Genomic DNA, 14,439 nt, shown 5'->3' with positions numbered 1-14,439 from the left:
ATTTGCCTTTTGATTTTAAACGCTTCCAGTTTCCAGTTCGACTGGCATTTGCAATGTCCATTAACAATGCTCAGGGACAGTCCTTGAAAATAGTAGGGATCGATTTGCAATCTCCATGCTTTTCTCATGGTCAACTTTACGTGGCCTGTTCAAGAATTTCAACTGCCAAAAATCTGTTAATATGTTCATCTTTGCACCGAAAGGAAAAAACAAAAATGTTTATCAAAAAAATAAAATACTATCAATACTTGGATAATCGTTTAGTTAATTTGTGTTGCAAATCTGTAGTGTTGAATATATGATGTGAAATGTTTTTATGTGCATTATAATCATTATAAATTGTTATAATGTTATAACTAACCACAGTTAGTTACTATGCCCAGGCAACGCCGGGCTCTTCAGCTAGTTTGCAATAATCTCTTAAGTCCATATACATCAGATTGCCATCAACGGATAACTCATTCGATAAACAACTATCAATAGTTCTATATTGGAAAGAAAAGTAAACCAGTATACCTAGTGACCCCCTGTCTCCCAGGAGAAGAAAAAAGTCTAGTGTTGAAATTCAAGTAGCCTGATCTTTCTCTTTCACAATATCATTAGTTTGCAAGTGCCCATACTCATAAGATGTTTTGCAGGTCACTTTCAGCCAACTTTAATATGTATAGGAAGCTTTACACTATTAACGCCAGGTAGGATGTAGGTAATTCTGTATTTGATTAATTGGATCGCAACCTCCATGACATTACTGCCCCCATATCATGGCCATCGGGCAAATCTAAAAAATGCCAGATGGGTCAGTCCGGCCGTGGGCTGCATCAGCCTGGAAAACTATTAACAGTATTGGAGTCCTCATAACGCCAATACTATCAACAGCTGTGACAGAGCACAGGTTACCTCCAGCCTGTGGCCTGTGACGGCCAGCACTTTGCAGGGGGTGCTGCCTGCCATCCCCTGCATTTGTCCATATGCAAGCTAAAAGATGTGACAGTGGCTGTGGTGAACTTATGTGGAACCAGGATTGAGTAAGTATATTTTTTTATGTTATTATTATTATTATGGGGCTTGGGAAAGGGAGGGTATGGGGCATCATATAGTGTATAAGGGAGCTGTGGAGGTCATAATATTGTGTATATTAGACCATGGGCCATTTTATTATGTATACTTGTTTTTATTATATGGTTATACAGGGTCATTATTATATGGTGGAAATATTAAAGAAGACATAGGGGGATTATAAGGCAGTGAACAGTTTATTTTTTTTTTTTTTTACCTATTTCCGTTTTGATGATTAATTTGAGAATCCCCAGTGCATGCTTGGATACTCAAACAGAACGTCATCAGAAGGCAGAGGCCGCGGTCACTGCCACAGCCTCTGTTCACACCGTGAAACGAAGCGCCATCAGTGATATCCATTTCATGGGCTGGGCTAGTTCCTGCTGTAATGAGTGCTTCAGTTGTCAATTACTTTGTATGCTCAGTAGGAGCTCCTTTCTTACTGTGCACTATTCTTTTCAGTGACAGTGCGCCTCCTCACCACCTCTGATTGGAAGTAATGAGCCAGTAGCAGAGCGCCGTGTCAGTGCGCATTATATAATAATAATCTTTATTTTTATATAGCGCTAACATATTCCGCAGCGCTTTACAGTTTTCACATATTTTCATCACTGTCCCCGATGGGGCTCACAATCTAAATTCCCTATCAGTATGTCTTTAGAATGTGGGAGGAAACCGGAGTACCCGGAGGAAACCCACGCAAACACGGGGAGAACATACAAACTCCTTGCAGAGAGGAAACCGGAGTACCCGGAGGAAACCCACGCAAACACGGGGAGAACATACAAACTCCTTGCAGATGTTGTCCTTGGTAGGATTTGAACCCAGGACCTCAGCGCTGCAAGGCTGCAGCGCTAACCACTGAGCCACCGTGCCGCCCTTGTTCCCCCCATTATATGGAGAGAACTAGGTGAGCAGAGACAAACCCTGCCCCAGGCATCACTTTCAGTGGCGCAGCTCGTCCCTTCTCACCACTTTCTCTCCTTACAATGCACATTGACAGTGCCCTCTGTTGTCAGCTCGCCATTTCTAATTAGAGTTGGCAAGAAAGCACAGTCACTGTGGAGTGAAAAGGATCTTGCACAGTAAGATGGAAGTTTGTATTAACCATACTTCAGAATTGACAACCAACTCTTCCTCAGTAGAGCTGGGACTAGCTCAGTCCCTAAAATAGACTTTATGGATGACACTTCGTTTCAGGGTGGTGTCAGAGGCTATAGCAGTGACCAAAGCCTCTGCCTCCTGATGACTTCCTGATTGTGTATCCCAGCAGCCACTGGGGATTCTCAAACAAAGTGTCATCAAAATGGAAAAAGTTATAAAAAATAAAGCAGGTAGATTAGAGAAGGAAGGGTAGGGTCTTTTTAATTTAAGTATATTAGAAAAAAAAACTCTTATATTAACCCCTTAAGCCCCAAGGGTGATTTGCACGTTCATGACCGGGTCATTTTTTTCAATTCTGACCACTGTCCCTTTATGAGGTTATAACTCTGAAACGCTTTCATGGATCCCGGTGATTCTGACACTGTTTTCTCGTGACATATTGTACTTCATGTTAATGGTAAAATATCATTCACATAACTTGTATTTATTTGTGAAAAAAATGGAAATTTGGCGAAAATTTTGAAAATTTTGCAATTTTCCAAATTTGAATTTTTATGCCCTTAAATCACAGAGATACGGCACACAAAAAACTTAATAAATAACATTTCCCACATGTTTACTTTACATCAGCACAATTTTGGAACCAAAAATTTTTTTTGTTAGGAAGTTATAAGGGTTAAAAGTTGACCAGCGATTTCTCATTTTTGCAACACCATTTTATTTTTACGGACCACATCACATTTGAAGCCACTTTGAGGGGTCTATATGATAGAAAATGCCCAAAAGTGATACCATTCTAAAAACTGCACCCCTTAAGGTGCTCAAAACCACATTCAAGAAGTTTATTAACCCTTTAGGTGCGTCACAGGAATTTTTTGAATATTTAAAAAAATGAACATTTAACTTTTTTTCACAAAAAAAATATTTCAGGTTCAATTTTTTTTATTTTACGAAGGGTAACAGGAAAAATTGGACGCAAAAGTTATTGTGCAATTTGTCCTGAGTACGCTGATACCCCATATGTGGGTGTAAATGACTATTTGGGCGCATGGCAGAGCTTGGAAGGGAAGCAGCGCCATTTGACGTTTTTGGCTGGAATTGAGATCGGACACCATGTTGCGATTGGAAAACCCCTGATGTACCAAAACAGTGGAAACCCCCCACAAATGACACCATTTTGGAAACTAGACCCCCCCAAGGAACTTATCTAGATGTGTGGTGAGAACTTTGAACCCCCAAGGGCTTCACAGAAGTTTATAACATACAGCTGTACAATTAAAAAATAATTTTTTCCACAAAAATGATCTTTTCACCCTCAATTCTTATTTTTCCAAGGGTAACAGGACCCTAAAAGATATTGTGCAATTTGTCCTGAGTGCGCTGATACCCCACATTTGGTGGTAAACCACTATTTGGGCGCATGGCAGAGCTCGGAAGGGAAGCAGCGCCATTTGACGTTTTTGGCTGGAATTGAGATCGGACACCATGTCGCGTTTGGAAAGCCCCTGATGTACCAAAACAGTAGAAATCCACCACAAATGACACCATTTTGGAAACTAGACCCCCCAAGGAACTTATCTAGATGTGTGGTGAGCACTTTGATCCCCCAAATGCTTCATAGAAGTTTATATCGCCCGGGCGTGAAAATAAAAACAATCGTATTTTTTCCACAAACATGATCTTTTAGTCACCAATTTTTTTATTTTCCCAAGGGTACAAAGAGAAATTGGACCCCAAAAGTTGTTGTCCAATTTGTCCTGAGTACGCTGATACCTCATATGTGGGAGAAAACTACTGTATGGGCACACGTCGGGGCTCGGAAGAGAAGTAGTGACATTTTGGAATGCAGACTTTGATGGAATGGTCTGCGGGTGTCATGTTGCTTTTGGAGACCCCTGATGTACCTAAACAGTGGAAACCCCCCACAAGTGACACCATTTTGTAAACTAGACCCTCTAAGGAACTTATCTAGATGTGTGGTGAGCACTTTGAACCCCCCAATGCTTCACAGAAGTTTATAACGACCGGGCGTGAAAATAAAAATATCGTATTTTTTCAACAAACATCATCTTTTAGTCCCCATTTTTTTTATTTTCCCAAAGGTAACAGGAGAAATTGGACCCCAAAAGTTGTTGTCCAATTTGTCCTGAGTAGGATGACGCCCCATATGTGGGAGAAAACTACTGTATGGGCACACGTCGGGGCTCGGAAGGGAAGTAGTGACGTTTTGGAATGCAGACTTTGATGGAATGGTCTGCAGGTGTCATGTTGCCTTTGGAGAGCCCCTAATGTACTTAACAGTGGAAATCCCCCACAAATGACCCCATTTTGGAAACTAGACCCCCTAAGGAACTTATCTAGATGTGTGGTGAGCACTTTGAACCCCCAAGGGCTTCACAGAAGTTTATAATGCCAAGGCATGAAAATAAAAAAATCGTATTTTTTCCACAAACATGATCAATTAGTCTTCAATTTTTTTATTTTCCCAAGGGTAACAGGAGAAATTGGACCCCAAAAGTTGTTGTCCAATTTGTCCTGAGTACCCTGATACCTCATATGTGGGAGAAAACTACTGTATGGGCACACGTCGGGGCACGGAAGGGAAGTAGTGACGTTTTCGAATGCAGACTTTGATGGATTGGTCTGCGGGTGTCATGTGCGTTTGGAGAGCCCCTAATGTACCTAAACTATTGAAAATCCCCACAATTGACCCCATTTTGGAAACTAGACCCCCCCCACGGAACTTATCTAGATGTGTGGTGAGCACTTTGAACCCCCAAGTGCTTCACAGAAGTTTATAACGCCTGGGCGTGAAAATAAAAAAATCATTTTTTTCCACAAAAATGATATTTTTGCCCCCAATTTTTTATTTTCCTAAGGGTAACAGGAGAAATTAGACCCCAAACGTTGTTTTGCAATTTGTCCTGAGTATGCTGATACCCTATATGTGGGGGTAAAACACTGTTTGGGCGCATGGCAGAGCTTGGAAGGGAAGGAGCACCATTTGACTTTTTCAATGCAGAATTGACTGGAATTGAGATCAGACGCCATGTTGCATTTGGAGAGCCCCTGATGTGCCCAAACAGTGGAAACCCCGCAATTATAACTCCAACCCTAACCCCAACACACCCCTAACCCTAATCTCAGCCCTAACCCTAACCCTACCCCTAACCCTAGCCCTAACCCTAGCCCTAGCCCTAATGGGAAAATGGAAATAAATACATTTTTTTATTTTATTATTTTTCCCTAACTAAGGGGGTGATAACGAGGGGGGGTTTGATTTACTATTTATGGCGGTTTTTATGTTTGGCAGCTGGCACACGCTAAAAGACGCTTTTTATTGTAAAAATAGTTTTTGCATCACCACATATTGAGAGCTATAATTTTTCCGTATTTTGACCCACCGAGTCATGTGAGGTCTTATTCTTTGCGGGACGAGTTGACGTTTTTATTGGTACCATTTTCGGGCACGTGACATTTTTTATCGCTTTTTATTCCGATTTTTGGGACGCACAATGAACAAAAACTAGCGTTTCATGAATTTCTTTTGGGGGGGTGCGTTTACACCGTTCCGCGTGCGGTAAAATTGATAAAGCGGTTTTATTCTTCAGGTCAGTACGGTTACAGTGATACCTCATTTAGGTCTTTTTTTATGTTTTGGCGGTTTTATGCAATGAAAACTATTTTATATAAAAAAATAATTTAGTTTTGCATCGTTTTATTCTGCGAGCTATAACTTTTTTATTTTTTCACTGATGATGCTGTATGGCGGCTCGTTTTTTGCGGGACAAGCTGACGTTTTCAGCGGTACCATGGATATTTATATGCGTCTTTTTGATCGCGCGTTATTACACTTTTTGTTCAGTGGTATGATAATAAATCATTATTTTTTGCTTCGTTTTTTATTTTTATTTTTTAAGGGGTTCGCTAAAGTGGTTAACTAATGGGACAGTTTTATAGGGCGGGTCGTTACGGACGTGGCAATACCAAATATGTGTACTTTTATTGTTTTGGTTTTTTTATTTTCAAAAAATGGATTTATTGGGGAATATTTTTTTTTTTTTTACTAATTTATTTGGCGATGTTTTTTAAATTATTTTTACACTTTTTTTTTTTAACTTTATTACATTGTCCCAGTTGGGACATCACTGTCCTGTGACAGATCGCTGATCTGTCACATCACAGATCACTGTGACAGATCAGCGATCTGTCACAGGCACTGCTGCAGACTTCCTCATGCCTGTGCTTTGCAGGCACTGAGGAAGCCAGCTCCCTACAGGCCCCCGAAGGTCCCCGTCGCCATCTTGGATCCGGGGGCCTGTAGGGAAAGAGCCCCCCGCAGCAGCGCTGCACATTGCGCTGCTGTGGGGGGCTCAGGGAAGCACGGAGGGAGCCCCCTCCATGCCAATGCTTCCCTTTAACCCCCGGTACACTGCGATCGTGTTTCATCGCGGTGTACAAGGGGTTAACATGTCGGGGGGCGGTCCGTGACCTCTCCTGACACATTGTGCCGGGTGTCAGCTGTGATAATCAGCTGACACCCGGCCGCGATCAGCGCCGCTCACCACGTGGGCGCCGCTGATCGCTATGACGTACTATCCCGTCCCTGGGAATTAAGTCCCAGGGCACATGGACGGGATAGTACGTCATATGGCAGAAAGGGGTTAAAAGAAATAGACATTTAGTATTTAAATCAATATTAGTTGCCGACCACCCCTTTAATTCAATCATATCTCAGCATATTAAGTCATATCATTCACAGGAACTAGTATTTGTTACAATACAATGATATAATTATAATAATTATACAGGGTGGGTCATTTATAAGGATACACCTAAATAAAATGGGAATGGTTGGTGATATCAACTTCCTGTTTGTGGCACATTAGTATATGGGAGGGGGGAAACTTTTCAAGATGGGGGTGACCATGGTGGCCATTTTGAAGTCTGCCATTTTGGATCCAACTTTATTTTTTCCAATGGGAAGAGGGTCATGTGATACATCAAGCACACTGAGAATTTCACAAGAAAAACAATGGTGTGCTTGGTTTTAACGTAACTTTATTCTTTCATGAGTTATTTAGAAGTTTCTCTTTGTTTACAGCCAATGACATGTCGCAGAGGTTAACACGTGAGGAGCGGACAGAAATTGTGTTGATGTCTGGTGAACGCAGTACCCGGGTCATTGCAGCAGAGTTCAATGCAATACACCCTACGCAAGAAAACTGTCACTATTGCCATTTTATTTAGGTGTATCCATATAAATGGCCCACCCAAAAAAGATTGCCTCATCGCTGAACATATTGTTCTGTGTAAACTGAGGGTCCTGTTCCAATTTTTGTTTAGCCCATTCTGCAAATTCAGTGTGCCGATCTGGGTCACCAACCATTCCCATTTTTTCTAGGTGTATCCATATAAATGGCCCACCCTGTATATGTTTTTATGTATATATCCCAATTCAGGGGCATATCTAGGGGGAAGCTGGCGCTACCTGTCAGGGGGTGCCGTCAGACCACCTGACGCGGCAGTGTGAGGTGTTTCCCCGCCTGCTGCAATTACACCCTCACACACACATAAGTGAGTTTCAACCATTCTCTGAGACGGCATCTTTCAGATGCGAGTACAATTGATGCCTTAATCATCGACACTTCTGAGTCCAGGCGACATCAGTAGCATGATCAGGTCATGTGGTAAGGGCTCTAATGGAGCTGAAGACACAGAAGATTTATTGTAATTAGGGGAAGGGGGGGAGAAATTTGAGTGAACAGTATGGAGAGGGTGGGGGAAATGTGTACAGACACAGTATGGGGAAATATGTGGGATGGGTGCAGACACTATGGGGAGTAAGGGGGGTGTATGTGGACACCAAATGGGGAGCAAACGGGGGGAAGAAATTTGAGGACACAGTATGGGGAGGGATTGGTGTGGACACAGTAGGGGGAGCAAGGGCAGATGGGTGGTGACACAGTATGGGGAATGAGGGGGTAAATTTGAGGGCACAGTATGGGAAACGAGGGGGGAAATGCATGCGGACACAGTATAAGGAATGAGGGGAATGGATGCAGACGCAGTATAGGGAGCGAGGGGGGATGAAGGGTGCGGACACAGTATGAAAAGCAAGAGAGGAGTGCAGAAACAGTATGTGGAGCAGGGGGAATGTGTCAGGAGACTATTGAGGGAAATATTGTGAGGAGACAGTATGGGATGATAGAAATGTGAGAGGGCACAGACTAGAGACTGAGTAATGTGGAAGAGCAGAATGGAGAGAGTGCAGCATAGGGGGACAGTGTGAGACCACAGCAAGGAGAGGACAGTATGTCAAGGAGGGGGAGTGTGATGAGGGAGCACAGTATAGTGTATATATAGAAGACAAGGTGCACCACAAAATGCAAAAACAAACAAATGCAAAGGGTGCTACATCATGTATGTGTAAGGGGTATAGCGGGATCATGTAATATCCCAGTCCTTTCTTTACTGTGTTTTCTTTGTACTTATATTTGTATAAATATACATACAGTTAGGTCCATATATATTTGGACAGAGACAACATTTTTCTAATTTTGGTTCTAGACATTACCACAATGAATTTTAAACAAAACAAATCAGATGCAGTTGAAGTTCAGACTTTCAGCTTTCATTTGAGGGTATCCACATTAAAATTGGATGAAGGGTTTAGGAGTTTCAGCTCCTCAACATGTGCCACCCTGTTTTTTAAGGGACCAAAACTAATTGGACAGATTAAATAATTGTAAATAAAATGTTCATTTCTAGTCCTTGGTTGAAAACCCTTTGTTGGCAATGACTGCCTGAAGTCTTGAACTCATGGACATCACCAGATGCTATGTTTCCTCCTTTTTGATGCTCTGCCAGGCCTTTACTGCGGTGGTTTTCAGTTGCTGTTTGTTTGTGGGCCTTTCTGTCTGAAGTTTAATCTTTAAAAAGTGAAATGCATGCTCAATTGGGTTGAGATCAGGTGACTGACTTGGCCATTCAAGAATATTCCACTTCTTTGCTTTAATAAACTCCTGGGTTGCTTTGGCTTTATGTTTTGCGTCATTGTCCATCTGTAGTATGAAACGACGACCAATCAGTTTGGCTGCATTTGGCTGGATCTGAGCACACAGTATGGCTCTGAATAACTCAGAATTCATTCGGCTGCTTCTGTCCTGTGTCACATCATCAATAAACACTAGTGACCCAGTGCCACTGGCAGCCATGCATGCCCAAGCCATCACACTGCCTCCGCCATGTTTTACAGATGATGTGGTATGCTTTGGATCATGAGCTGTACCACGCCTTCGCCATATTTTTCTCTTTCCATCATTCTGGTAGAGGTTGATCTTGGCTTCATCTGTCCAAAGAATGTTCTTCCAGAACTGTGCTGACTTTATTAGATGTTTTTTAGCAAAGTCCAGTCTAGCCTTTTGATTCTTGATGCTTATGAGTGGCTTGCACCATGCAGTGAACCCTCTGTATTTACTTTCATGCAGTCTTCGCTTTATGGTAGATTTGGATATTGATACGCCTACCTCCTGGAGAGTGTTGTTCACTTGGTTGGCTGTTGTGAAGGGGTTTCTCTTCACCATGGAGACTATTCTGCGATCATCCACCACTGTTGTCTTCCGTGGGCGCCCAGGTCTTTTTGCATTGATGAGTTCACCAGTGCTTTCTTTCTTTCTCAGGATGTACCAAACTGTAGATTTTGCCACTCCTAATGTTGTAGCAATTTCTCGGATGGGTTTTTTCTGTTTTTTGCAGCTTAAGGATGGCTTGTTTCACCTGCATGAGAGCTCCTTTGACCGAATGTTTCCTTCACACCAAAACCTTCCAAATGCAAAAACCACACCTAAAATCAACTCCAGGCCTTTTATCTGCTTAATTGAGAATGACATAATGAAGGGATTGCCCACACCTGTCCATGAAATAGCCTTGGAGTCAATTTTCCAATTACTTTTGGTCCCTTAAAAACAGGGTGGCACATGTTAAGGAGCTGAAACTCCTAAACCCTTCATCCAGTTTTAATGTGGATACCCTCAAATGAAAGCTGAAAGTCTGAACTTCAACTGCATCTGAATTGTTTTGTTTACAATTCATTGTGGTAATGTCTAGAACCAAAATTAGAAAAATGTTGTCTCTGTCCAAAAATATATGGACCTAACTGTATGTACTTTTGATTTGAGCTATTTTACTTGTATGTCCTACCTTCATATCATTCATAGTATGTGATGGCCCGTCAGTTTTTGTTATTTTCATTTTACAGTCTTGTATAGGAATATATGATAATTGACATCTCCACTTTTGACGGCATCTGCATGGAGTCATAACTACGGTATATTAAAGATTAGTATTTTCTAATTTCTACATCATGCAATTCCCATAGACATTTTTGTTTTTTTCAGACTCATAGGTGTTTATTTACTGTTTTACTTGCACTTTTAGATATTCTTAATGTGTATGTTTAATGGTGTTCAATAAAGATATATACATATTTTTTATGTCTAATTTGGCGTGCTCATCTTCGTGTACTGGCCTTTTCCTTTTTTTTTTTTCATCTGGTTCACAGAATAGAGACTGGGCAGTATAGGGTGACACAGCGTTAAGGGACAGAGTGGAGGGCATGTACTATAATAGAGACAGGTGTGAGGGTGATATTTTGTGCAGGAAACATAATGAGGAGCAATTATTTATTCAGGGGCACAGCGTAGGGAAGATATTTTTATTTAGAAGCATTATAATGGCACTGCAATTTTTAAGGGTTTTGTGTGGGGATGTGCTGCACAAAACTGGAGAAAATGTCTGCAAAGACGAGTATTGGCTCGCTACATCATGAGAGGTCATTCGCGCAATGCATCCCTGGGAACGAAAGTTGCTGGCAGCGTCGCTGAGGGCCTGGAGGACTCTGGGGGCCGACAGAGGGTGAGTATATCCATATTTTTTATGTTAATTCTATTTTTTACAGTGATATGGTACCCAGGGCATGGAGGGGAGTCTCCTCTCCTCCAGACCCTGGGTACCATCCGCACATGAAGCGCTCACTTTACACATGGTGGGCATAGCCACATGTGTAAAGTGAGCGTTTCAATGCAATCCTATGGCGGCGGAATCGCCGTGAGTCCGCAGAAATAATGGACATTCTGTGGATTTTACTGCTATGCGATTCTGCAGTGGGAAAATCCACAGCATGGGCACAGCAACTGCGGAATCCCATAGGGTTGCATGGGAATGCATTTTTTAAGCATTTCCACAGGGGCAAAAATGCGGTGGAAACGATTAAAAAATGCAACGTGGGCACACAGCCTAACAATGTGTAATATACTCACTGTCAGGATTCAATCTGCTTGCTGGTTCCAGCAGTCATCACATGGCCGCTTCACTCATATGCGATTTTCATACTTACAGTCACATGACATGTAGTTTTTCTCTGAACATGGAGAGAATTAGGAAGAGAAGTACGTGGCACATCACTGTAAGGCTGGGATCACACATGGGAGAAACTCGGGCGAGTCTCGCATGTTAATACCCGGCACTGCCGCCGACACTCAGGAGCAGAGCGTGCAGCTGCATGTATTGCTATGCAGACGCACGCTCCAATCTGAGTGTCGGGTATTACCATGCGAGACTTGTCCGAGTTTCTCGCATGTGTCATCTCGGTTTAAGTGTGCAAATCGCATATGAATGATTGGTCGCATGATGACTACTCAAACTGCTTGGGGGGACTGAATTCTTGCCCTGAGTGCTAGGAAAGCCTAGATACGCTTCTGCCTAATAGTAAATATCCAGAAACGGCTGTTAAATTATTTGCAGCTTTCATTACAATTGGAGACGTATATTTAGTCAACTAAGTAGAAACGATTACAGTGTAGATTATGGTTCCTGTGCCCAATTCTAAGCACTAATGTACAGTATGTCTGAACTGTCCTCTACCCAATCTAACCCTTTATACAGCGGTAGCTATACCTGCTCCATCCAGTTATGTCTTACTGGGAACTGACACTGCAAACTGTTTTAGTTTTTTTTGCCATGACTGAATGCAAGGATAAAAATAGTGGCAATTTTTGAGAGGCCTGCCAGCATGGGATAGTTGTGACTGACAGGCACACATTGCCAGTTCTCTAGCTCCGGGGCTTGTAAGTGAGAAAACATCTCTCAGTCGTTCTTTTACCAGGAGAGCTGGGACATCTCCGTCTGTGCAGAGACGGTTCACTTAAGGATCGATGTTACCTAAAGATATGAGATAGCACTGACAGATATTGAAAATCACCAAATCCACTTATTGAAGATTTTGTCAAAAAGACACTATAAGGTAAAATAATACACCAAATATTCAATTACCTATGCGTTGATCAGATGATTATAGCCATATGTAAGTAAAATTGTTTTACTTGCTTATCTATGTAGCCTAAATGTTTTATATAAGCCTTTCACTGTATGGGATCTGCTCATTGATATTTTTATTGCTCATGGGAATTTTTACGTCTTAGCATTTTAATACCCCTTAACCAAATTTAAAATACCAGTCTTTAACCATGTAATTCAAATTATTTCTGATAGCATATTGCTGGACTGTAAACTGCAGACAGTTATGTACTTCGTAACCACAATTCAATTAAGGGCCAATTGTTCTTTATATTTCTCGGATTACCCATACATGACACATGTCACACCTAACTAACCTTGTGCAACATTTGTACTTCAGAAATACTCAGCAATCTGCTGCACTATTGCCACTAAGCTTGAATATGCACTACCTTTAGGTGGCCTTCACCCAACTCTGTACAATATTGCCATCATGTGAAAGTAGTACAACCTTTAAAAAAAACGTAATGCAATCTTAAAAACGGAAGTAATCGTCAGAAATTTAGGTTTTGTATTGCATGCAATTCTAAAAATAATTGGTAACCGTTGTTTTTTTTTCCAGTTCACAATCTGTATTTAAAAAAAGAATATGTATATGTATAGTAATCTTGCAGTTTTCCCACTGGCCATTGGGGGGGGTTAGACTCCTTGAATTTTCAGCAGGCTCCTTATCATCAGAGGCAGGATGACAATGAAAGATAATGCTAAATAGTGTCTGTCACTACATAAGAAAAATAGGTCCAGCGCATCTTTAGTACTAAATTAATGTACAGAAGCACAACAACGCTATGTGATCATTATACAAACATCTACAAGTGCTTCTCACAAAATTAGAATATCATTAAAAATTTATTTCAGTTCTTCAATACAAAAAGTGAAACTCATATATTATATACAGTTGTGGCCAAAAGTATTGACACCCCTGCAATTCTGTCAGATAATACTCAGTTTCTTCCTGAAAATGATTGCAAACACAAATTCTTTGTTATTATTATCTTCATTTAATTTGTCTTAAATGAAAAAAACACAAAAAGAATTGTCCTAAAGCCAAATTGGATATAATTCCACACCAAACATAAAAAAGAGGGTGGACAAAAGTATTGGCACTGTTCGAAAAATCATGTGATGCTTCTCTAATTTGTGTAATTAACAGCACCTGTAACTTACCTGTGGCACCTAACAGGTGTTGGCAATAACTAAATCACACTTGCAGCCAGTTGACATGGATTAAAGTTGACTCAACCTCTGTCCTGTGTCCTTGTGTGTACCACATTGAGCATGGAGAAAAGAAAGAAGACCAAAGAACTATCTGAGGACTTGAGAAACCAAATTGTGAGGAAGCATGAGCAATCTCAAGGCTACAAGTCCATCTCCAAAGACCTGAATGTTCCTGTGTCTACCGTGCGCAGTGTCATCAAGAAGTTTAAAGCCCATGGCACTGTGGCTAACCTCCATAGATGTGGACGGAAAAGAAAAATTGACAAGAGATTTCAACGCAAGATTGTGCGGATGTTGGATAAAGAACATCGACTAACATCCAAACAAGTTCAAGCTGCCCTGTGGTCCGAGGGTACAACAGTGTCAACCCGTACTATCCGTCAGCGTCTGAATGAAAAGGGACTGTATGGTAGGAGACCCAGGAAGACCCCACTTCTTACGCCGAGACATAAAAAAGCCAGGCTGGAGTTTGCCAAAACTTACCTGAAAAAACCTAAAACGTTTTGGAAGAATGTGCTCTGGTCAGATGAGACAAAAGTAGAGCTTTTTGGGCAATGGCATCAACAGAGTTTACAGGAGAAAAAAAGAGGCATTCAAAGAAAAGAACACGGTCTCTACAGTCAAACATGGCGGAGGTTCCCTGATGTTTTGGGGTTGCTTTGCTGCCTCTGGCACTGGACTGCTTGAACGTGTGCATGGCATTAT

General features: G+C 41.5%; 1 protein-coding gene across 3 annotated transcripts in view; it reads left to right on the top strand.

Annotated features, from left to right (window-relative positions):
• ATP1B4 (ATPase Na+/K+ transporting family member beta 4) overlaps positions 1 to 14,439 on the top strand; it is a 170,399-nt gene that overhangs the window by 21,781 nt on the left and 134,179 nt on the right. The window contains exon 1 of one of the 3 annotated variants that reach the window (XM_073547590.1): positions 12,331 to 12,463. The exons of the other annotated variants lie outside the window; for them this stretch is intronic. The gene's annotated coding sequence lies outside the window, so the exon portion shown is untranslated. Of the gene's footprint in view, positions 1 to 12,330; positions 12,464 to 14,439 lie in introns of those variants that run through there. 3 annotated transcript variants of the gene reach the window in all.

This window comes from Dendrobates tinctorius, unplaced genomic scaffold (genome assembly GCF_039654945.1).
Source record: "Dendrobates tinctorius isolate UK_male_01 unplaced genomic scaffold, ASM3965494v1 ptg000154l, whole genome shotgun sequence".
Taxonomy (NCBI): Eukaryota; Metazoa; Chordata; class Amphibia; order Anura; family Dendrobatidae; genus Dendrobates; species Dendrobates tinctorius.
The sequence above is the reverse complement of the archived record's forward strand: the minus strand, read 5'-3'. Positions and strand labels throughout refer to the sequence as shown.